The sequence below is a fragment of the Pleurodeles waltl genome, chromosome 8, assembly GCF_031143425.1.
Source record: "Pleurodeles waltl isolate 20211129_DDA chromosome 8, aPleWal1.hap1.20221129, whole genome shotgun sequence".
Lineage (NCBI taxonomy): Eukaryota > Metazoa > Chordata > Amphibia > Caudata > Salamandridae > Pleurodeles > Pleurodeles waltl.
In genome coordinates, this window is record NC_090447.1 from 507,432,728 (window position 1) to 507,459,542 (window position 26,815).

Consider the following 26,815-nt stretch of genomic DNA (forward strand, 5'->3'; position numbering starts at 1 on the left):
TGCAGCTTTTGCCTGCTTTGATTCTGGGCAGTTGCCTTACTCTTTATCTCGCTTCGTTGCCCATCTGCCTTCCCACTTCTCTAATGCTGCCCAAATTTGAGCACTCTGCAGTAACTCTTTAAGATGTGCCTTCATACCGGTAGTTCTCATATGATCAAAATCTTTTGGCTCAAAGTCTAACCTATAGCTCCTTTTCAAGTGCTTAGTATTCTCTATGTCTATGCCGTATTTGTCTGCTAGGTTTGCCAACCTCTGATGCACCTTGCTTACTTCTTTGGTTATTTTGGGGCACAGATACCTCAATTCTGCTTCCGTGTATGACTCTAATCTGTTCACCCACATTGTTCCTTCTACTAGTTCTGGGGCTTCTACGCCCAGTCTCACAAAATTCAGATATTCTTCTCTTTCTGACCTCTCTGTGGTCACTGTAGTCTGTGGAGTGTTGAGCTTGTCTAACCACTCATTTAATTGTTGCGCTGTTAAGCCTTGCAACTAAACATTTCCAGACTGCATCACTGGTGTCTGTGTCACGTTTGTACTCATTACCTGTGGGGTTAGTGTTCCCAACCCTGCTTGCCTCATTGTCTCCAAAGGAACCCCAATCGGACTAAAGTCCAACAAGGACCTAGACCTTTCGACCATCTGTCCTCCCGGTGTCATTCCCTGCAAGTTTCCGGTAGACCCTCCTCTTATAGCCTCTTTGGTCATTACTCCCTGATCACATACACCAGGCTTAGCTTGCACATACAGCGGTACTGGCAGACCAACAGTAATTGGCAATGATATAGCAGCTGGTGACTGTCCAATTCCCAAACCCTGTGGAGCATTAACTCCCACAGCTTGATTCATCATGGGTGCTGTAGCTACTGACTGCGGTCCTGCAACAGAAGTGTAACTCGGAACCACCTGTTGCTGCGGCTGGGGCACCAATTGTGGAGTTGGCTCAATCTGCACTAACTGTGATCTCGTGTATACTGGATCAGGTGGCACCATCAAACTCGTAGTCTCTAATACTGGGACATCAGGATAAAGCCTCTGAATCTGTGGTGGCTGTAACTGTATCTGCGTGTCTGGCACAGTGGGTACACTGACACCATTCTGTATCAAAACTGTATCACTTGCCTGCACTGTATTCGTGATTCCTTTATTCTGTGCTGGATCCTCAGAACCTGCATTAATACTCTGTCCATTATCATTTCTGGCATATGGTGGCAGTCGATCATGTAACAACTGATTAAGGAACTCTTCATCATCTGAATCATCTGCATCTGCCCAAGACCTCTGAGTCTCCTTAGGCTTACTATATCCCTTGTCTGTCTTACAAGTGGCTCTTGGTCTCACTGTCCCATTTAGCCTCTGCTAGAGTCTTTTCTGCTCTTTTCATTCTCCTCATAAATTTCTGCTGCCTTTGTTGTATGGCCATTAAATCCCAGACTGATAATGCCTCATACTGGGCTGGTCTCAGGGGTGGGTTTTGCTCGCTTAGCACCCTCCCCAGATTTTCCAAAATCCTTATATTAAACGTTCCGTACTCCGGAAACGCGAAACATCCCTCCTTCTCTGTCAGTTTAACCACTGCTTTAGCCAAAGACATGGTACGACTACCTTCTTTTCCATTACAATATAAGCCGGCGTATCCTCTGGCAGTGTAGGCTCCCCCACACTCGCTGTAATGAATGTATCTCCCCTCAAGGCACAATTTAGAGCCTTGAAAAACTTAATTTTTGCGTCTTTTATTTTGTTTAGAATCTAATCAGGAAGTGACTTTAATTCCCAGAACACTCTTCGCCTACCTTCTCAACCAATTGCCTCTCACGGACGGCTGCCAATCCGTGCACGACCCCTCTCAGCAACTGACCTATTCCAGCGCGGCTCAAATGACGTCGCACACACTGCTGCTGACAAAGTCTTGCGGCTTGTCCTCCTCACACAAAACAAATGCAATATATTGCGAGCACCTTTTAACAACAAAAACCCAAATTTGCCGGTTTACTACAGGAAGGGTAACACAATCGCTTCAGAACTTTACAGAGATTTCACTTGAAGGCTCGGCCGCTACTCTCTCCTTCTCAGCTCCCGCACTCGCAAGCAGAATTCGACTCACAAATCCTACTCTCGACTTGTCAATGGTTCGTTCTAGTGCACTTTAGGACTTGCCAAATCTCCATCAAAGGTTTCACTCACACAATTTGACCCAAACTCGACTTGTCAACCACACCTGATTGACCTATTAAACCGCACAAATTACAACATAAACCAAGTGTCTCATACACTTATCAATATACTCCGGAGTCTTAGACCACGCCGGGTATGTACATCACCAACAACCACATGGACAATTTTTTAGCACAAAGCGCAACACTCACATGAAGTTCGCCGACTTCCCTCCTCTCATACTGCGGAGTACGCCTACTCCTACTAAAACAACATTACCTGGCCTAATTTCATACAAACTTTCACAAATCACCTGCAATATGCATAAGCTGAGCAATCGCAAATTCTATTTCACACATACTAAAACGCCGAGAACATACCCAACTCATTTAGGCAAGCTCCGAGATTCTGGGAAAGTCATGGGGAATTTAGAAACCCATCATACTTCCAATTTGCATTATTTCAAAAAATACTTTTAAACAATGGTTCCTTCGTCCTAGGGCCCCAAAGGGCCTAAACCATTGCTCTGCTACCAGAACTGTTAACACGTCCCAATCTATTTAATTTATTCACTCTGGGACTCGTTTTAGGCCAATTAATCTTTTGACCCTGATTGAAGACACCTTAGGACGAGATAACTAATCAACATGTCAATCAACAAGTCAATAATGTCATCAATTAGACTCAAAAACCACCATTACCTTTTAGTCATGAATAACCACACCAGCTTAGTTTGATTTTATGATGTTTATTCCCTATTGAGTACAATTCTACTAGCAAGTTTATTAGTCTCAAAACCATGAAGCACATCGGCATAGTCATAATATGGCAACTCGAATAAGATTACATCAAAGCAAAGATCACAAACATTAGAACATAACACAACGTCAACATAGGTTATCCTTTAGCAAAGTATCATCAGTGCGTTATTCAGCAAAGCATTGATCCAGTCATTTGTCTATTTGCGTCCGATTAGTGAACCCCTCAACTAACCTCGAATTAGCATTGGCATGTTGGGCTTCATGCAAAACAATTTTGTAACACGAATTTGGAAAACATCTACCTATGGTCTCTGTCAAACGAAGCAGTTGGTACCTAGAAAGGAAAGGCAAACAATCAATTACAATTTCATCATCAATAGTTACCCTCCGTAATGGGTCAGCATATAGAGTCAGTCTTCGTCCTCAGGACATCAGTTGATTCACCATCACCCAGGGAATTCAGCAAGACAGGGTAAGTAGGGACACTTCCCTCATAAGGAGGAGAAGTAAAGGACGGGAAAATAAGGCAAGGATGGTTTGAAGAACCAAACAACAAAGTCTCTATGCAGTGTGACAAAGTGTCTGGGTCATAGCAAAAGTTTGCATCTGAATCTCTCTCTTGGCTTCTTGTGTCAAAGTTTTATTATCCCCTTCCTGTTGTACAGTCCCCTAATTCCTAATTGGTTAGGGCTGGCACCCTAGTATCTCCATCCAATGCGTTTCACTGGTAATATCAGAATTTGTCACCCCATAACAGTTCTCACGTAGTTTATTGGTTCTTGTGATTGACGTCTCCAGCGGGTAGAATGTCCGGTATGATTTCATACTCTCGTGGTCCTCTCGCATCTTCAGTCAGTGGGTCCATTTTCTGTACCGGTTTTGGCGACCTTATACCTGTTTCTAGTCTACACTGTTTCATTCAGCAAAAATGTTTCCTTGAGCAAGTCGAATTTCGTGAGAACGGATCTACTACAGTTACGCTCATCTTTTAGCTTTGGAAAAGTATGAGTACATGTCCTTCAGCAAGTCAGCACACTGCACGTTAGAAAAACACATTTAATATGAAACCGGGCAGCTAGGCTCAGGCTAACTAAGGCCTAATGATTTATTAGCAAAACCTTACCATATAATTCTTAATATTAGTGTAAAACATACATTAAACGTATTATTATTTCATTATTAGTCAGCTTCATTAATTCATTAATCATTGTATACATTGGTGGCCACTCCCCGTGGGCACATTTCAAGCGTGTGTTTAGCAATAACATATTAATACATTTTTTATGTGCCATTAATATGCATTAGTTCATAAACATTTCATGTTAATTTTGAGTATGAGAGCTACGCTCCCTCAATAACATGCACATTCACATCACGGTTTGTTAAAGTGAACAATCCCCTATTTAGTTCAATCTGAGATAAAATGTCCTACCTCTTTTTCATAATCTATTACAGTGAAACATCCTCAAATTACACCCTTTACCTTAGAGTGCGAGGGAATATAGGGCCATATGTACGAACACTTTTTCCCATAGACACAGAATGGGTAAAAACCTTTGCTACATCTGGCCCATATTCCCTGCATTTCATTAGACATTCTGATGTTATAAATTGTACTCATGCTTTCTGTTTTGTAGCTTCTTTGTTTTTGTTATACAAAAGCTTTAAATAAAGTTATAAAAAAGAAATCGGTCTGGTATAAATAACAATTGCTGCACAGTGTGCACAGCCCCAAACCAACTAGCATCCTTGAGCTTGTCTAATGTACTGTTACTTTAAATCTGCCACTCGTCTATTTTAGCTCTTGTGAAGGATTGGCTCTTACCCTACAGTGTAGAGTAGCAGAGATAAATAAGACTTTCCATCATCTGGTTATTTTTTTGGCCTGGCATTAACCAAGATCTTTTGATTTACTAATAATCTATGTATAATATACTTTCAGGGGCCTTCAACCAGTCCTCTTCATTCACTGGTTTATTATTGTGTCAGTCACATTTTGTTTCCAGCCACTATAACATCTATTTAGGGTCATTGGTTCAGCCCACTTGAGCCATTGGCTAAATTCACTGTGAGGGACTGAGTCTGCCTTTTCACAAGGAGCGCATCAATATGCAAAGGAGCTTCCTTAAATACCAGGGACTACTATGGAAATGTGTGCTTTTTGAGACTATAAATAGTTTGCTTTCAACCTATGTTTTTGTTTATATTGATGAGGGTGAGCACATTTTACAAAAACCTTTACAAAACAAAACAAGCATTGTCAAAGCTAAACAATCTGGCAGACAACCTCAAACTTATTGGCTCTGCTAATGCTTGTTATTTAAAGAGATCCTATTAGAAATTGGTTTTCTGGTTGGCCAGGGTATGCACCTAAGCCAGGCAGAACCCACCACTCTAGTAAGGGCAAGTAAGTTACACACCAAAGATAACCTGTGCTCACACTCTGGTAGCTTGGCGCAGAGCAGTCAGGCTTATCCCCAGAGGCAATATGTGAAGCATTTGTGCAACACACTCACACCAGTAACACAATAAATACACCACAAAAGAAACTCCACACAGGATTATAGAAAAATAGGCTTCTATATTATATATTTTTTACAAGATCACAATGACATGAATCAGAAATACGTTGGACATTAGATATGAATCATAAATGCTTTGCACATTCTCTACATTAGGAACAATTTGCATATAAAGTCTTTAATCTGATAGTACTCATTAATAAGACACGAAACGTCATACATCAGCAAAAATGACTTTGTAAGAAATGCAGATAAATCACACAAATTGCACTGCATCAGAGATACCCTGTGAAGCATGCCATTATCAGGTATCCTATTGAGTGGAGGTCAGGTTATGCGAAAGGGCATGCATGACAAACTGTCACCCGAGTACATGAATCAACACATGTCACTACAAGTACTGAGTAAGCAATTCAATATGGTTTAGAACATACAAACCCCCAAATGCATCCATATGGCACCGGGACACCTCTGCTCCATTCTGGTAAAAACAATGAGTGTTAGGACACTTTTCGGAAAGAATACAATAAGTGTCAAGGATAGGATAAGTTGCAGGAGCACCCACACGCCTATTCGTCGGATTATGATATCTCCGTCACCTTTCCACAGAACTCTCATGAATGGGGTAACTCTGAGTGGCGATCAGGGCCTCCATTAAGGTTTACCCCGTGATGCCACGGCCAAGGATTCAGTGCCACCTGCAGTTTGAGCCCACATGAGAAACGAGGCACCCACTTTAGGATTTAGCGGGGAGGCCTCGCTGGGTCTCCCTGCGTGCAGGGTTGTCCAACGGCAGCTGCCCACGTGCACGCAGTGCTGCTGAAAGCAGTGCCACCCGCAAAGGTAGTATGGGAAGACTGTATGACTCCATGGGGGCTTACTCACCCTATGGCCCATCCAGGTGACTGGACCAGTCTTGGGAGGTGCATTCTGTCCCACTAATGGGGCAAGCAGCAGGCCAGTACAACTGGGAGGTAGTCCAAATGGCGGTTCTTCCTGGCAAAATAGCAGTCCTGCGGCAGAACAGGGTCTGGGGCAACTGGAAGCAGGACAAAACACAGAAAAGCAATCCAGTGAGTCCTTTAGGCCACCCAGCAAGTAGCAGGCAGCAGGGCAACAGCAGAAGAGCAGCCCAAATGAGTCCTTTGAGCAGCGCAGCAGTCCTCTGACAGAGGTTCTGTACCAGTTCCAAAAGTGCTCTAAAACATGACGTCAGAGCACCTGTACTTATACTCAAAAACGGCTTTGATGTAAGGGGTGACTTCAAAGGAACCCTTTTAAGTGTATCACAAACCCCTTTCAACCCAGTCCTGGCTCTAGACATCAGCAGGGGGTAAATCAGCCCTTTGTGTGAGGGCAAAACACAACCCATTGACATGTAAGGTGTGAATGACCTCTCACTCTCCCAGGCCAGGAAGACTATTAGTATGCAGATGAGTGCAGATGTATCTCCTGTCACACCCAGCCATTCCTGTGTTGTGGCTGTCTGGAAATTATGCACAACGTGTAACTCTCTCTCAGCCCTAGATGTGGATTGGACTCAGCCTGCAAAGCACACAGTTATCAGCACAAAGAAATACACACTTTCGAAAATTGGCATTTCTAAAATAGTAATGCAAAGTCCAAACACAACAGTTAGCCAGAGTTCTCACTACCATTCCAAACATACCAAGCATGCCAACGCTACTCCTTTCAGATCAAAAATTACCACTTAAAAGTATATAAGGGAATTCCTAATTTTAACCTATGAGAGGAGCAGCCCTCAGAGTAGTGAAAATGAGATATGCTATTTGTCACCACTAGGACATGTAAAGCATAAGAGTACATGTCCTACCTTTTACTTACACCGCACAGTGCCTTGAGTGGCTTAGATGTAATAAAAGGGGAATTTAGGCCTTGTCAAGTAGTTTAACATGCCAAATCAATGTGGCAGTAAACTGTGCATGCAGGTAATGCAGTGGCAGGCCTGTGGGTGGCACAATCAGTGCTTCAGGCCCACTAGTAGCATCCACTTTACTAGGGACTTACAGGTAAATCAAATATGCCAAACAGATGTAAGCCAATCATACCAGGTTTTGGGGGAGACAGCACATACACCACTTTAGCACTGATTAAATGCCCAGAGTTCTAAAGCCAGTAAAACGTTGGTCAAAAAAATAGGAGGAGGGAGGCAAAAAGTTTGGGGATAACGCTGAGGAAAGGGCCATTTCCAACAAGCCCTCAATGCAACCAAACCAAAGTATTTGCTTCATGCAGAATGTGGCTGGTAATTGTGCTTCATCTGTTTGAAAGGTCACCATCTCCAATATTTACAGCTCATTCTAGTAACACAGACACCATCCAGTGTCCTGCGCTATTATTACCCCAGTACTCTGGTTAGCTGCAGCACATTCCAGCTGAAATACATTAATCACCATTCTCTGTTTAACTCATTTTTAGGGGCCAGCGCGAAGTGCACCGTCCCTCTTCTAATATCTCTTTAGGGGAATTTTAACCACGCCCATGTTACGTCAGTCACTTTCATCGGTTCGTGGGCTTGCTTTTTAAAATCCACTTGTTTTCATTTGTGAAAGGCACGCATACATTATGCCTTTTCCAGTGTTTAGCCCTCCTCGAGAACACTGGTTAACTACTGGAAACATATGAAGCTCCATGTTTTCCGTATGGTTTCTGGCCTACTTTTTCTATTTATTTTGCAGCACGCTTGTTTTTTTTTTTCATTTAATGTGGCAAGAAAAGTCTGGTTAGGAGTTTACAATGCTAATAGCTCTAATGCGAGGTAATGCGAGCCCCGTTGCATTGCAAATGCTTGTTTATCTTGAGAACCACCATTTTCAAAGAGTGAGTTTTAGCGCTCAATCCTGATTTAAACTCCCTTTAACCTGAGTTGATTATTGTATATAAAGAGAATATAATTCAACTACTAATAGTTCTGAACACAATGGGCTCATTTGGACATCAGTGTTTAATGAGTGAGTAAAACCTCTGTGGGGGGAACTACATTTGTTCTGTATTTTTTCAACCAATTTTCACATTGGCACTAAAAATGTAGACTTATGCTTGCAGTGATTTTTCATAGATTTTGCAAACGGCACTACTGATTTTTTGCCATCGGCTGAAAGGGTTTGGCGGAACCAACTGCAGACCCTGAACAAGGGCAAATAACTCTTTTTCGACACAGCATTAAAAACAGGTACAAAGTGTTTGCACCCATTTTTAGCACGTCACTCGCCTCTAAATGAGAACATATGACAGTACACAGTAAAAAAAATAGCACAAGTTGGCACGTTTTACAGCAAAAGATATTTTCCAGGTGGGGTAAAACCCAAGGACAATTTCACCAGGGAAAAGCAGGTGGAGAATGTGCCTGAAAACTGGCCCACTATTGGGGGACAACATACCGAAAGGTATGGTCATCCTGCACCCACGTTATTTCCTAATATAGATCATAAGATAGTAAATGCTGAAAAGTGGCAGAGTGATATCGCAAAATAACAGCGATTCGGGTGCAAATTTACCCCATCCCCGCACATAATACGTGCAATTCCTAATTGGCATTCAATTGAAATTGCGAAAAAAGGACTACATTCAGAACCAATATACGTATTTTACTTAGTCGACATTTACTTTGCTAGTCAGTATTTCAAACAGTCAAGTATGTGTTAAATAAACTGCACCACCCATCAATTATTTGAATAAAGTAATAGCTGTGAAAATATTGACATTTGTATGCAGGTCTTATGATACACTGTTTCAAAGGCATTGATTGCGAAGTTGTTTTGTACATAGATTGCACAGTGGGTGACCTGCTTGGCAGCGTGCTCTCAAGCCTTAATTAAAGATGTTTATTTTCATTTGAGATAATTGCGTCTGAGGTCAGTCCCGCAATTTTCCCCTGCGCAAGTTCGTGGTGCTTTCCCTTTGGAGCCATTATTCAGCATCAGTCTGTATTAGGTTTCAAGAGACACTGCCACCCGAGCGCAGCATGGCCACACACACGTCCTTCACTGTAAAACCTTCTCGACCATTCGATTCATTAAGAGGGGGGCGACTTTACAGTAGCTATCAGCTGCACGCGCCCTGGGCGATTTCTGGAATTGGCGTCCTCCATTTGTTAATCATTGTAAGTTTATTAATTTTCTCTGTATTCTCAAATTTTGCATCTCAGTTAACGTCGCACTGGATGTGTCCTCGTAGTTGACGAAAAGAAGTCAAAAAGTAGAGCGGCGTGGGCAAGACTCAGGAACAGAAACGAGTCAAATCTTGCAGGTGTCCTTCCTGTAGTGTTATGAGTTTAATAAAGTTACACCCACGTGAGTGTATACCAAGTAAGGGGGAGTGGGGGGGAGTTAGTTGTCGAAATGTATTTACTTCATTGGCTGTGCACACCCTGAAGGCTCCATGAACGTGGTTCATTCTGGCATCCTTACGTGCAAGGGCCAATAAAGAGGCTGGCAGCACGTATGGGATAGCCAGTACTGGTTACCCTAGTCCTGGGGTAAGTGTGTTCTCACTTTGATTACCCCGTGGGCCCAGTCACTGTACAGGGCTGCGCCACAACATTGGCAACGAAGTGTTGGTGCCCAGCGTGCTGACCACCGACCCCTACTGTTTAGGGGAGGTTCCTCACACATGCCACACTTCTGTCGTCCAGCCCTCAGTGGGCTGGCAGCTGCTCGGCGGTGCTCCCTGCACAGGGCCAGCCTCTGCACGTGCCAACCAAGAAAAGAAATATCCGCCGGTGCCTCTCTTATCCTGCACCTAACCCCTGAAGCGAGCGGCGGCTCACGATGAAGTGCGTGTGGCAGTGGTATGAGTGCATCTGTCCATATTTGATCTTTTAAGGTTTAATTCATAAGGGGACACGTTAGAGGTTCGATGGACCTTTTGACTACCCATAGAGTGATTCGATCATAAGTCCCAATTACAACACAATATCTTTAACAACAACAATTAACAACATCAAATACCTTTGGAGTCAGAAATCTTCATGCACCATGACCCATTAGGCCATGAATAACCACACCTTTATGTAAAGTTAGAATGTTTATTTCCCTATATTAACAATGCTAATGTCACCTAAATTAGTCTCAAAACCAAATGGTATACATACAAGAACAACACTGGTTGACCAAATCTTCTAAAGAATCTCAATTTAGCTAACGCATTGATCACTAAACATTTGAGAGACACAGTACAAATCAATAGCAAAAATAACTGCGCAATAGAAATAGCATGCATCTAGGTTCAGCAACTGAGCAACATCAATCATCAGTTAATAGCAATCTGTTAACATTTCAGGGTCTCCATAATCAACCTTCTGATTAAAAAAGCATGTTTGGACATCATGCAAAACAATTAAGTCAACATAAATTTGGAAAACATCTAACTATGGCTCTATCAGAATAGTGGTTGGTACCTAGAAACAAAGAATAAACTTACAACAAGAACAACAGCGTTTTGTTATACCTCTCCTCATATGGATCAGCAAGCTGCGATTATCTTCATCAGTTGGACATCAGTTCGGTCAGCATCAGCAATGGGCGATGAAAGGGGAATGGTTTAGACATGGGGACTCTATGGGGACACCTTCCCACACATAAACAATAATTCCTGGCATTTTGCTTTTTCTATGCGTGTGGCACAATTCAGCACGCATAGTAAAAGCAAAAAATGAGGAGGAATAAAAGTATTTCTCCTCATTGCGCCCTGCTAATGCCACCCCTGGAGGTGGCGTTAGATTTTGGCGCTGCCTCAGGTTTACGTGATTTCATAAATCTGAGGCAGCGTCAAAATGCAATGGGTGTTGCTGTGGCACGCCCACAGCAAAACCCATTGCACGCCCCTTCCACGCACAGTGCTGCGTGGGAAGGGGCTGTATTTACAGTGTGGCATTAAGCCTCAAAAAGTGGCTTAACACCACCTTGTAAACACGGCGCTGTGCTTAGCGCAACAGGAGCGTCACAAAAAGTGACGCTCCTGTGGCGCAAGGGCTGTATAAATATGGCCCAAAGTTATCGGAACCATTTGGAAGCAATACCTAAGGGATCAGCATTCAGCATTATGATTTTAACCAAGGAAGTTAAAGTTAGAATCCTCCACGGAGGAAATCAAAGTAGGAATGAGCTCACTTCTCTCTGTGCAGTCGAGCTGAGTTAAAATCATCTAAAGAACTTCCCACATTACCATTGATCAAAGGATCGTACGTTTACAATTAGTCCAATAGAAATAAAAGCTAAATTATAAGACATAACTAAACTGTTTTTCACATGTCAATGATTGGCTCCTCTTCTCCTTTTCCCATCGTCAGGCTCGTCAGGTAACATTTTTGTATCCATCAGTACTCCAGTCAGTGCATCCATTGTTAGCTCCTGGGAACATCGCTGTCTCACGCATCAAACTATACAATGTATCAACTACTAATACAAGACATTCTAGCAAGCAGTTCTCAAGGGAAAGTTAAAGACATCTGCTAACGTTTGGTCAACTCAGTGAAAATAATACATGAATTGATTTCTCTAGACATACATTCCCACGATATTATTTAAAAAGGGCAGCTTAACATCAGGCCGTGCAAAACTAGGCCAAAAACTTTGCTAACTTCAGGCCTATAATTAATAAAGCAAATACAAAATGCAAAATCATTAATATAATACATTACTACAACAACCTAAACATAGTCACTTCAATTAGTAGTAAAAAGCGTTTAATAAGGACACTTCATGATTAATGGTGCACATTCAAGTGGGCACATTTTCCATTTTGCACATTATTTTCTATGTTAGCCAAATTCTATGCAGATTCATAATCCAGACTACATAAGAATCATTAATAATAAATTGTGTTCACAAACCCTTCTCTGATGACTAAATATGTCATCACACTTTACATCTTCCCGCACAAATTTTTGGTTCACCTAAAATGTGTCCTCCCTATAACTTTTTATTTCTTCTTTCCCTTTTCGAATTTTCCCTGAACAGTTTTTCCATTCTAATTTCTACCCTCCCCTGATCATTTTTCAGTTTCTTCATTTTAATTACATGATACAATTTACATATTCCCCATGCCCCAATTATACAAGTGACGATAACCAATATTACTATTATTTTTAATATTATCCCTCTTCCTAGGTTGCCAAGCCAATTTCCCATGGAAGCAAAACCTTTGCCAACCTATTCCCAAACTCCAGGTTCTTTCAGTTCTTTCAAATCAGCGCTATCATTAGTCAAATTGTTAATAAGGCTTCTAATTTGTTTACTATTATTAGGTATATGAGCAACAATGTTGCGGATTCAGCATTTAACATACTCTGCCCTCTTTTGCTAAAAGGATGTCTAACACAAGGCAGTTCTGAAGAGTCATAGGTCTTACTGCAGCCATATCTGTATCCATTAGAATCATGGCTCCTGAAGAAATTTGTCAGCATGTTATCCACGATAGTAGACAACTTTCAAATTTCCAAAGAATTCAGAGTAACTCCCACTGAAGGAATCATTGCTCCAAATATGTCTCCAACTATGCCAGAATATGATTCTCACTTTTGTCTAACATTATGTAATTCAGTCATTTTAGGTATCTTACTCGGATTCCCAAGTTGATAAATCTTTGGGAAAACTATTCCCAAGTAACATGTGCCATACCATCCTCCAGGAAGATGGCAATATGCATTTGGTCCACAAATGTAATAATCTCCTGGAGTTGCTGGGTTTTGTCCATTTAACATGAACGTCCATTTACTCTGAACAAAAACACACGTCAACATTCACTCGTTCCCACAAACAATGTATCAATTCTAGATTTAGGCCTATATACACAAAGCTTTCCTACATGCTGTGCATCTAAGGCTAACCTCCCTTGTGTCTTTATGTCACTAAATGCACAATTGTTTTTAAAAGTCCTATTCTCTAAGCCAGTGGTTCCCAACCTGTGGTCCGGGGACCACTGGGGGTATGCTAAGCCTTCTCAGGGGGTCCGCGAGAGCCTAGAAAATTAAAAAAATATTACCAAATATTGACAAATTAGGTCCCCAGCTTTCAGTAATGACTCAGGCGGGGGTCCCCGGTTTCCCATGATGATTCAGTGGGGGTCCCTGGGTTCCAGTAATGTTAAAGTGGGGGTCCACAGAAATCAAAAGGTTGGGAACCACTGCTGTAAGCCCTTTTCTAATTTCTTTTTCAATGCCTTTCTTCTATCATCTGTCTGATCTAAGAAGCTCTTTTCTATAGGTGTAAGCAAGCATGTCAAGTTGTTATGGTGTGCGCAAGCAGTGTCAAATATCAATGTAGGTTCAAAGAATTCTCTCACTAACTCTTTCGAGTTTTCATAGCTACTCTACTCAGGTATTTAATTATAGGGACGAATGAAAACACCACATCGTGGTTCCAGTGGAAGTAATGAATGTACTCCTGGTTATAGAATCTTATTAGTAGAAGATTACAACTTATACCATAAGTAAGGGGCAAACTATGATAGGTAACTCCTTCCTCCACTGATGAAGGAATCTGCGTGAAGACATGACAGTCTCTCTTGTCATCGTCTGAACATACTCACACAATAAGCAATAAAAAACATTAGATGAAACTTCTCCCTAGGTGCTATCTACGTGCCAATATTTCTCATCTATCCTAAACCTATCTACTTCTGTGAGTGCAGTACTTGTCTCTAGAGCAGAGGTACGATTGGTCCCATTCTTGTCAAGAAGAGTCATGCTCACAATCAACACCAGACACAACACCATACATACAATCGCCAAACCAATACTCATGTATTTACAGCACCTATTCTTCTTACCCTGTTGGCTAAAGTTTCTCATGATCTGTAAAGAAACAGAAAGTAAAAGAGAAAATACAACCATGCAGCAAAAATCAAAAACAAATCTTCAATCTTCTTTAGCAGTTATTTACAGCTTTCAGTCTCTCTTCCAGGACCATTTTGTCAAAAATAGGTAGCCTGTCAAAATCGGTTTAGCAGCTCGTCAAATCAGGTTATTTCAAAAGTCTCTTCCAATTATTTTCAATAGTCTCTTTTGCACTTTTTTTCAGATTCAGAATGTGCAAATTTCAGTTCATTGATCTTCCTCAAGTGCCAAAATATTGACCTGGAATGTCTCGATCAAAACAAAAAGACAAAAATTCACTCTGCAATTCACTTGTCGTTCCATACACCCATTCAGGACCTGCGTACCTTCGATTTGCAATTCTCTTTCTTTTCAATCTTTGATCTTCATTTAAATCTCCATCACTCAAATCTTGTCTTCTTGTTGTATCTACTTCTTCCTCAGTTGTTGTCACTGTAATTGCTTCTTTTCTCTTTGCTTGTGACTTCGGCCTCTTATCTCCTTTCAGTGGACAATGTTCTTTTCAGTACTGGACTTGTATCTTTGGCAGGATTTTCTCTCGACTTACCTGCAACTGGTTCAGGAGGAGTCAAATAATTTTGGCTTTGATCCGCCTCAACTCCTTCCCCCTCTGGGTCTGTAGTTTGCTCTGTTTTTCTTTCAAGACCACATGCTTCTGGAAGAACCCTCCTCTGATTAGACTCTCCTGCTACCTCAGTTGAGGTTGGTTCACTGTCACTCTCCTCTATTTCTTCCACTTCCTCTCTCACAGGAGTGTTTGTACTGGCTTCAGTCTGCTCAGATTCAGCCTCTGATTCTCTTTCTCCTCTTTCTAATTCTGGAGTTGGTCTGGACGTTGTTGGTACTCTCAACTGCCCTTCACCATTGGTTCAAAGGACACAGTACTTTCTGAGTATGGCTGGCAAGGATCCAGTTCGGAACTCCAGTGCACTTCACAGCTGTTGTAGTAATCAGTGCTACTTGGTGAGGGTCTTTCCACTGAAGCTCCAAACACGTCTTCCTCATGTGCTTCCTGATCATAACCCAATCTCCCACGATCAGGTTGTGGCTTTGATCTTGAGACGGTTGCAGTCTGGTGGCTTCCACCTGATGAGAGAAAGAGCAAACCACATCAGCCAGACCTTTGCAGTAGTCCAACACCATATCATCTGTCATTTTCACAAGAACATTGGCAGGAACCACTGGCAACCTCATTGCTCTGCCCATGACGATTCTGTGTGGTGAAAATCCTGTTTTCCTATTGGATGTCTTTCTCATAGTCATCAGAACTAACAGCAGTGCATCAGGGCCATTTCAGATTTGTGGACGCACACATTTTGGCCATTCTTGATTTCAAGGTACCATTCATCTGCCCCACCAGTCCTAAGGCTTCAGGGCACTAACTACAATGCAACTTCTGCTCAATGTTTAAAGCTCAACATAGTAATTTAATTACTTCATTGTTGAAGTGTCTTCCTCTATCTGATTCTAAGGAGACCGGAAACCCAAAAAGTGATATCAGTTCCTTAAGCAGTAACTTCGCTACTGTGAGGCTGTCATTTCTTCGTGTAGGGTAAACTTCGATCCAATGACTAAAGATACAAACAATAACCAACACATATCTCAATCCTCCCCACTCAGGCATTTCAATAAAATCCATCTGCATTCTGCTAAATGGACCTCCCACTCTTCCAATGTGGCTCAAATTTACAACAGTCCCTTTACCCACGTTCAGTTGCAAATATTTAGCCATTTGAGTCAACAAACTATTAGGTCGCTTCCCGCTCCTCCGCCCAGCGCCACCTCCTCACCGTCTGTTTTTTTTTTTTTTAGTGATTCCCCTGCCGCTGTGTCCCCTGCGGCCCCTCCCGCCTTCCCCTTCCTCCTCACTGTCCGTTTGCAGTTTTTTAGTGATTTCCCTGCCGCTACGTCCCCTGCGGCCTCTCCCACCTCCCCCCTCCTCCTCACCGTGCGTTGGCTGTTTTTTTAGTGATTCCCCTGCTGCTGCGTCCCCTGCAGCCCATCCCGCCTCCCCCCTCCTCCTCACCGTCCGTTTGCTGTTTTTTAGTGATTCCCTTGCCGCTGCGTCCCCTGCAGCCCCTCCCGCCTCCCCCCCTCCTCACCATCCGTTTGCTGTTTTTTTAGTGATTCACCTGCTGCTGCATCCCCAGCGTCCCCTCCCTCCTCCCCCCTCCTCCTCACTGACCATTTGCTGTTTTTTAGTGATTCACCTGCCGCTGCATCCCCCGCGTCCCCTCCTGACTCCCCCTCCCCCTCACCGTCCGTTTGCTGTTTTTTTAGTGATTCCCCTGTGCTGCGTCCCCTGCGGACTCTCCCCGGCAGTTTTCTGTTTTTTAGTGATTCCCCTGCAGCTGCGGCCCCTGTGGGCCCTCCCACCCCCCCTCCTCCTCACCGTCCATTTGCTGTTTTTTTAGTGATTCCCCTGACGCTGCGTGCCCTGCGGTCCAACCCCGAGCCTTCCCATTCGTCCAGCCCTCCGTCCTCCCACAGCTGCCACTCCCCCCATTTATGGCAGCCGCGGCGCGGTAGTGAGGAGCAGCCCTTGACCCCGCTTCTGCAGGCAGGTCGCTCCCCGCTCCTCCACCCAGCGCCACCTCCTCACCGTCCGTTTGCTGTTTTTTTAGTGATTCCCCTGCCGCTGTGGCCCCCCCACCTCCCCCTCCTCACCATCCGTTTGCTGTTTTTTAGTGATTCCCCTGCTGCTGCGTCCCCTGCGTCCCCTCCCGCCTCCCCCTCCTCCTCACCGTCCGTTTGCTGTTTTTTTAGTGATTCCCCTGCTGCTGCGTCCCCTGTGGCCCCTCCCGCCTCCCCCCTCCTCCTCACCATCCGTTTGCTTTTTTTTAGTGATTCCCCCGCTGCTGCGTCCCCTGCGGCCCCTCTCACCTCCCCCCTCCTCCTCACCGTCCGTTTGCTGTTTTTTTAGTGATTTTCCTGCCGCTGCATCCCCTGCACCCCCACCCCCCCAGCCTTCCCATTCGTCCAGCCCTCCCTCCTCCCAGCTGCTACTCTCTCCCTCCCCCCATTTATGGCAGCCAAGGAGCGGTAGCGAGGAGCATTCCTTGACCCTGCTTCTGCAGGCAGGTCGCTCCCCGCTCCTCCTCCCTGCGCCACCTCTCACCGCCGTTTGCTGTTTTTTTAGTGATTCCCCTGCCGCTGTGTCCCCTGCGGCCCCTCCTGCCCCCGCTTCCCTTCACCTCCCGCTTGCTTTTTTTTGGTGATTCCCCTGCCGCTGCAGCCCCTCCCGCCTCCCCCCTCCTCCTCACCGTCCGTTTGCTGTTTTTTTTTGTGATTCCCCTGCTGCTGCGTCCCCTGCGGCCCCTCCTGCCTCCCCCTCCTCCTCACCATCCGTTTGCTGTTTTTTTATTGATTTCCCTACTGCTGCGTCCCCTGCGGCCCCATCCCCCCAGCCCTCCCATTCGTCCAGCCCTCCCTCCTCCCAGCTGCCACTCCCTCCCTCCCCCCCATTTATGGCAGCCGGGGATGTGCCGCGGATGCGCCTCTGGCACGCCGCTGGCCCGCCAAATGCAAGCCCGTCTGCCCCCGTCCACGCCAAGACTGCACCCAGCGTTAGTCCCCCTGGCCTTCTCAAACAAACCTACCCCCCCTAACCCTCCACTCACTCAACCCAGGCCCTCGCCCCACCTGCACCCTTTCCAGCTCCACGCACACTCATGGCCCCTTCAGCTGCCTCACCTGTCTTTTCTCCTGCTCCTCACCCCTCACACCACACGCCAACCATAGCAACCCCCAACAACAAACACAACACCCCCAACACAATACACACCTACCCTGTCCCCACACCCACCAACCAGCCCCATCACACACCACCCCACAACCAGAACACACCCCACAACAACACCCTCATGCACCACACCAACACCACCTACCTCAACTGCCTGCTCCTCAACACCTGCTCCCTTCACAAACATGCCATAGAACTCTGGGACCTCATCACATCACACTCACCTGACATCGCCTTCCTCACGGAAACCTGGACCAAGCCCTCCTCAGAACCAGACATAGCCATCGCCACCTCCAAGGGATACAAACTCCAACACAAAGACCGCCTCAACACTCCAGGGGGTGGCATCGCCATCCTACACAGTGACACCATCAAAGTCACCAGCAGCTCCCAAGACACTATTGACAACACAGAACACATACACTTAACTCCACCCACAGAGGTGCACTAATCTACAGACCACCAGGACTACGCCCGCTTTCTGCGACACCATCGCCGACACCATCAGCTCGCACGCCCTTACCTCCACAGACTACATCCTCCTTGGTGATTTCAACTTTCACTTGGAGAACCTACAAGACCACAACTCTACATCCCTCATAGACAACCTCACCAACCCCAGACTCAAACAACTGGTCACCACACCCACCCACTCAGCAGGACACACGCTCAACGCAATTTTCACCTCAAGCCAACACATAGCCTACACCCACACCACCGAACTCCTCTGGACTGACCACCACTGCGTCCACTTCTCCTTCGCCAAACCCCCCACACACCATCATCAACACACCACACCCTACCGCATGTGGGACAAGATCCCCACAGAACGTCTGAGCTCCCAACTGACTCACAACCCCCCCCACACCAACGACCCAAACACAGGAGCACACAACCTCTCGAAATGGATCACTACCTGCGCAGACACACTAGCCCCCCTCAGAAAACACATCGTCACCCGCAACATCAAGAATGCCCATGGTTCACCCCCGAACTCCATGACTCCAAGCGCAAATGCCGCCAAGCGGAGAAAATATGGCGACAAGAACCCTCTACAACCAACTTCTCCACCCTCAAAGCCACCATTCGCACCCATCACCAACTCATACCCACCGCCAAAAGAGACCACTACAAGACACGCTTTGACAACAACTCTCAAAACAGCAAAGAACTCTTCACCATCATTAATGAACTACCCAAACCCAAAGCCAGCAACATAGACCCTTCACACAGCCCCTATGTGATGCCCTCTCCAACCACTTCCACCACAAAATCCTGGACATCCACAACAGCTTCATACCACACACACCCACCACACACACCCCTCACTCACCCAACTCAACACCCACTCATGATCCCCCCACCACACTCACCACCTGGGCCCCCACCACACACGAAGAAACCGAAAAAAACATGAACTTCATCCACCACGACCCCTGTCCACATCACATCTACAACAAAGCCAGCCCAACCATCGCCCCCATACTCCGCGACATAATCAACTCCTCCTTTGACTCCGCCACCTACCCAGACCCCTGGAAGCACGCGGAAATCACCGCTCTCCTAAAAAAAAACAAAGCCGACCCAGAGATCCTCTTCATCTATCGCCCCATCTCCCTCCTCCTTTTCCCCACCAAGGTTGCCGAGAAACTAGTCAACACCCCCCTATCCCACTACCTCGAAGAAAACAACACTCTTGACCCCTCACAATCCGGGTTACACAAGAACCACAGCACGGAAACCGCCCTCATCGCATGCACTGACGACATTAGGACCAATGTCGACAAAGGCGAGACCGTCGCACTCATCCTCCTAGACCTCTCCGCAGCCTTTGACACTGTCTGCCACCACAGACTCCGCACACGTCTCCACAAAATAGGAATTCGCCACCAAGCCTTAGACCGGCTCACCTCCTTCCTCACTGACCGGACCCAGAGAGTATGCCTCCCACCTTTCCCCTCCACCACCACCAAGATCATCTGCGGAGTCCCCCAAGGGTCCTTTCTCAGCCCCACACTCTTCAACATTTACATGATCTCCCTAGCCAACATCTTCCGAACACACGGAATCACTATCCTCTCTTACGCAGATGACACCCAACTCATCCTCTCCCTCACTCGCAACCCCAACAACGCCAATACCAACCTACACGCAGCTCTCCTCGACACCGCCAACTGGATGACAACTAACTACCTCAAGCTTAACTCCAACAAAACCAAGATCATCATCTTCGGCCCCAATAAAACCGTATGGGACGACTCCTGGTGGCCCACCACCCTAGGACCTGCACCCACCCCCACAAACCACGCACGCAACCTCAGCATCATCTTGGATCCCTCCCTCTCCATGACACAGCAAATCAATGCTCTAACCTCCTCCTGCTTCCACACACTCTGCACTCTAAAAAAATCCTTCAAATGGATTCCCCCAGAGACCAGGAAGACAGTCACCCATGCACTCATCAGCAGCAGACTAGACTACGGTAACGCCCTCTATGCCGGCACCACACTCAAACTCACACCCAAACTCCAGAGAATCGAGAACACAGCCGCACGCATCATCCTTGGCCTCCCCCGCCACGAACGAATCTCACCACACCTCAAAACTCTTCACTGGCTCCCCATAAACAAGAGAATCACATTCAAGATCCTCATCCACGCACACAAATCCCTCCATAAGACGCGTTTCTTCGGATGGACCGGTGTGCCTCGCTGCTCTAACCAGGACCATTTTGGAGGCTTATCAGGGCCTTACCGTCTCCACTTTTGACTACTGGACCACTAATTACTGTCCTTGCCAAACTCAGTACACAACCACTACTTACCTGCATACCGGTTATTGTTACATTTTCCTTGGCCGGACGGGCCCAGCCTTGATAAAGTCACTTGTGTGACGAAACACGTGTTGGCTGTTTTTCTGCAAGACGAATCTTACCTACGACAAACTCTGTCTGTGAATAAACGACACTGTTCAACACCAACTTGGAATCAGCGCTTATTTCTCCGCTTCTGGATTCATACTACCAGGGATACCTTTTTCCTATAAACTTTGCTGGACTTTGCACCTCTGTGTGCCTTGGTCATCTTGCACTATTTGTCATTGTGTATCTCGGTACACAACTTTCAGTGCCCACGGGGTAGTTGGGCACTCGACCATCTTGGCACCAGTTTCTTAATTCCTTGACTGTGTTGCTGAATACGAATTGTTACATTACGGAGGTGCGGCACCTTCACCGCCACTACCCTTGTACGCTTTAAATCCCTCCACAACACCGGCCTGACATACCTCAACGAAAGAGTGAACTTCCAACTCCCACCCGCAACCTCCGATCAGCCAACCTCGCCCTAGCCACAGTCCCCCGCATCCAACGCACCACCACAGGAGGCAGGTCCTTCTCCTACCTCGCTCCGCAAAACCAAAGACCTCCTGCTCTTCAGAAAGAACCTCAAAACATGGTTGTTCGAAGAGTGACTCTCCTGCCCCCCCCCCCCAAGCGCCTTGAGACCCTCACCGGTGAGTAGCGCACTTTATACATTTTTTTTGATTGATTGAATTTGTTTTTGAACCACTTGTCCCTCCCCGGACACCTAGACGTCATCTTCATGTTGAACGCATTTTAACTTCATCCAATTCTTTTCCTCATCTTTGTCAACATTATCCTGTAACACTTTCAATTCTTCCAAGGTGTCTATAACATGTAATGCACAGCTTGGGCACATTTCTTCATTACTTAACAATTCCCACTTATCTTTAAATGATATACAGTTCAATGCGCAAAACCTTGCAACTTGATCCGCATTTCCATTTCCCATTGACACAAAATCTTGTGATTTCAGATGTGCACTGCATTTCACCACAGCAATCTTCTCATTCATTTGAATAGCTTCTAACGACTCATGAATTCTCTCACCATTTCTGACTGGAGAACCAGAAGAGGTCAGGAAACCTCTCTGTGACCATAGCTTGCCAAAGTCATGGACTATTCCAAATCTGTACTGGCTGTCTGTATATATGGTAACTTTAAGCTGTGCAGAGACATGGAATGCTCTAGTAAGGGCTACCAATTCTGCCACTTGTGCAGAATACACTCCTCGAAGCCAGGATGCTTCGAGTATACCAGGAATTGTGCACACTGCATATCCTGCTCTCAGTCTTCCCATGTTGTCACTTAAACAGGAACTGTCAACAAAAACAATTTGGTCATTTCCTTCCAATCAAGTATCTCGAATATCAGGTGTCAGTTTTGTGCACAAATCAGTTAGTTCAAGATAATTATGTTCATCTTCTTTCAATTTGTCAACTTCAACATTCTCTTTTGGAAGCAAGGTTGCTGTGTTAAGCAATGTACACCTTTTCAATGTTACATTGGGCGAAACCAGGATGACAGTCTTATAACTCATCAACCTAGCATTCGTCAAGTGTTGAGTCTTGGTTCTGGTAAGTAAAACTTCATTGCAGTGGGGGACCATAACAGTTAAAGAATGTCCTATCACAATGCTCTCACTCTGAGTGAGGCTCAGTCCAACTGCGGCTACTGTATGTAAACAGCCAGGTAACACTGCTGCAACTGGGTCCAAAGTAGCTGAAAAATATGCTACTGGGCGGTTTACACCACCATGGACTTGTGTCAAAACAACATGAAAGGTTTTGTGTAGTCAGGCATTCCCAACGCTGGGGCTTTGCACAAACTCTCTTTCAATTCAGTTAAGGCTTTCGTACAAGCTTGGTCTAACACTAAGGGATCCGTAACTTCCTTGTGAGTCAGATTCTGCAATGGCTTCGAAATGATGGAAAAGTTGGGAATCCACTGGCGACAATAGCTCACCATGCCCAAAAACTTCCTGACATCTCTCTGTGTTCAGGGGGGATTCATCTGCAATACGGCTGTAACCCTCTTTTTGGAAATCTTCCTAGCTCCTTTTTCAATTTGGTGTGCCAAGTATTTCACTTATTTCTGACAGCACTGTAATTTAGCTGGGGGACACTTTTGCCCTCATTATGACATTAGCGGTAAACCCTGCTTACCGCCGCAGTGACGGCCGCCAGCATACCATTGCGGAGGTGAACATCCGCTCGCCATATTATGACACACACACACTAAACCGACAGAATACTGCTACAAACACATATCTGCCAGACCAAAGGTTAGTGGTAAAGTGTTGGTACGAACACCCATACCGTTACGCCAACAAAACAATGCCCCCCACATTACGACCCACGAATCACCACGGGGGACATTCAATGGCGTTAAATCATTGGCGGTACACACCAGCGCCGTCAGAATGGCCACCTAAATACAAAACAACACAACATTAGCCAAAACTAAAATCACACACCTGACCCTAACACACACACCATACCCACCCACCCACAGTACTATGAAGCACACACCCTCTTTACCCACAACCCTTTAGGAACATGAAAAATAGCATAGAGATAGCCACGTAAATCACAGCAACAACTACACACACCACAAACACCCTTCCATCCATCACGCACCCCTCACCCCACCACAATATTCAACACCCACTGCAGAACACACACCACACAACACCCATATCCCCACTAAGACACCCCCATTTCACAGATGAGGAGTTGCAGGTCATGGTGGAGGAAATAGTCAGGGTTGAGCCTCAGCTGTTTGGAGCACAGGTACAGCAAATCTCCATTGCCAGGAAGATGAAGCTATGGCAGAGAATCGTGGACAGGGTGAATGCTGTGGGACAGCATCCAAGAACCAGGGGCGACATCAGGAAGAGGTGGAACGACCTACAGGGGAAGGTACATTCCATGGCAGCAAGGCACCAGCTTGCCATCCAGAGGACTGGCGGTGGAACCCAACCTCCTCCTCCCTAGCTGAAAGCATAGGAGGCGCAAGTCCTGGCAAAACTGCATCCTGAGGGACTCACTGGAGTAGCTGGAGGACTGGACACCGGTGAGTCAATATTTACCACCTATCTCCCCACATACCTGCATGCCACTACCACCCCTCACCCTGACACCCATCACTCCACTCCATCCCACACAGTGCACCACCACAATTGACTAACCTCAATGCGAAACCCTGCATGCCATACCCACTGCATGAACATCCCTCCCAGCCCTGCATGTACACTCACCACCAATACATGCACAGCATAGAGAACTAACAATCCCCCAATACATCACCATACACAAAGGTGCCAGGGCAACAGCAATGACATAAGGGAAGCTAGGGATGTAGAAAATATCACAGACGTAGCATAATACACCACTTACAACCCCAAAGGTGCACCAGCCAATCCCAGTGGCGAGGAGGTGCCATGGCTACCCAGTCTCCCAACAAAAGATGCCCCCAGTGATGACAGAGACACTTGCCAAGACCAAGACCACTGCCAGGAAATGAGACCCTCCTGAATGCCCCCCTTGTGTTCCAATCTGTCACCTTGTCCACTTTGAAATGCCATTGCTCCCCTTCCTTTGGCCCCTTGGACCCTGGACCTATGCTACAAGCAAACTGGACCAATACCCTGGACTTACCTCTACCATCAGCCCTTCCATTGCACCATTCCTTCTATATATTTCACTACAATAAACACCTTGAACACAACTTGAGTGATAGTGCTTAATGTGATGAAAATGTGCAATATTATTAACAATTACATCTTGTGCACTTGTCCTGAGCTTTGTGATTGCATACAAATATAGTCATCACATCAGTACACAATTGTAACCACACCAAAATCTGCAAAATGAGAAGACATCAGTGACAGGCAGTTGAGATGCAAGGGAAGTGGCTGCCATCATGCTACAACCACAATGAAAAGGTAAATATTCAAAGGAATGGTCAGTTCCACTGTGTGTTCCACTGTGTGTCATTGGAAGTACTGCCGTATGACTGATATCCTGTTGTCCACATCCTCATCCTCACTGTCCTGATAGTCCACTGCTGATACAGGAAAATGTTCACCCTCCTCCTCCTGCAGATAAGGCACATGTCGTCTGATGGCCAGGTTGTGAAACATGCAGCATACAACTATCTGGCAGACCTTCTCAGGGGAGTAGTAGAGGGATCCACCTGTCAGATGGAGGCATCTGAACCTGGCCTTCAGGAGGCCAAAGGTTCGCTCACTTATCTTCCTGGTTCGCCCAAGAGCATCATTATACCTATTCTCAGGCCCTGTCCTGGCATTCCTTACAGGGGTCAAGAGCCACAACAGGTTTGGGTAGCCAGAGTCACCTGCAAGAACTGAGGTACAAACATTAGCCTTGCACAATGGTATGGGGATGACTCCTGAAGGCATACACTGACATACATTGGGTGGGGACTCAGGCTCACCTATTAGCCACACCCTGTGCCTCTGTCGATGTGCCATTACATTGGGGATGCTGCTATTCCTCAAAACGAAGGCATCATGCACCGACCCAGGATACTTGGCAGTACGTGGGGGATGGACTGGTCAGCCACGCACACCATTTGCACATTGAGTGAGTGGAAACTCTTCTGATTTCTGAACACCTGTTCATTGTGCCGGGGGTACAAATGCAATATGTGTTCTGCCAATGGCCCCAATATTATTTGGAATATGTCCCATTGCATAGAATCCAGCCTTCACAGTGGCCGAATCTTCCACCTGGGGGAAAGCAATGTAGCTGCACATGTGTTTGAGCAAGGCAGACAAAACCCTTGCCAGCACTATTGAGAACATTGGCTGTGACATTCTTGCTGCCAAGCCCACTGTCACTTGAAAAGAGCCAGTCACTGTAGGAGGCTGGCCTGGCTTGTAGTGGGTACCAAGGGGTACTTACACTATGTACCAGGTCCAGTTATCCCTTATTAGTGTAGAAGAGGTGTTTCTAGCAGCTTAGGCTGATAGAAGGTAGCTATAGCAGAGCAGCTTAGGCTGAACTAGGATACATGCAAAGCTCCTACTATACCACTGGTGTCATATGCACAATATCATAAGAAAACACAATACACGGATATACTAAAAATAAAGGTACTTTATTTTTATGACAATATGCCAAAAGTATCTCAGTGAGTATCCTCAGTATGAGGATGCCAAATATACACAGGATATATGTACGCAATACCAAAAATATGCAGTAATAGCAAAAGGAAGTAATGCAAGCAATGTAAAGTTACAGTAGATTGCAATAGGAGCACATAGGTACAGGGGCAACACAAACTATATACTCTAGAAGTGGAATGCAAACCACGAATGGACCCCAAACCTATGTGAGCCTGTAGAGGGTCGCTGGGACTGTAAGAAAACAGTGAGGGTTAGAAAAATAGCCCACCCCAAGACCCTTAATAGTAGGTGTAAAGTGCACCTATGTTCCCCAGAGAGCACAGAAGTCGTGATAGGGGAATTCTGCAAGGAAGACCAACACCAGCAATGCAACAAAGGTGGATTTCCGGACGAGAGTACCTGTGGAACAAGGGGACCAAGTCCAAGAGTCGCGACAAAGTCGAGATTGGGCAGATGCCCAGGAAATGCCAGCTGAGGGTGCAAAGAAGCTGCCACCGGATGGTAGAAGCTGTGGATTCTGCAAGAACGAAGAGGACTAGGAACTTCCCCTTTGGAGAATTTATGTCCCACGTCATGAAGAAGCTTGCAGAGGTATTCCCACGCAGAAAGACTGCAAACAAGCCTTGCTAGCTGCAAGGGTCGCGGTCAGGGTTTTTGGATACTGGTGTGGCCCAGGAGGGACCAGGATGTCGCCACTTGCGTGAGGAGACAGAGGGGGCGCCCAGCAAGACAGGGAGCCCTCACAGAAGCAGTCAGCACCCGCAGAA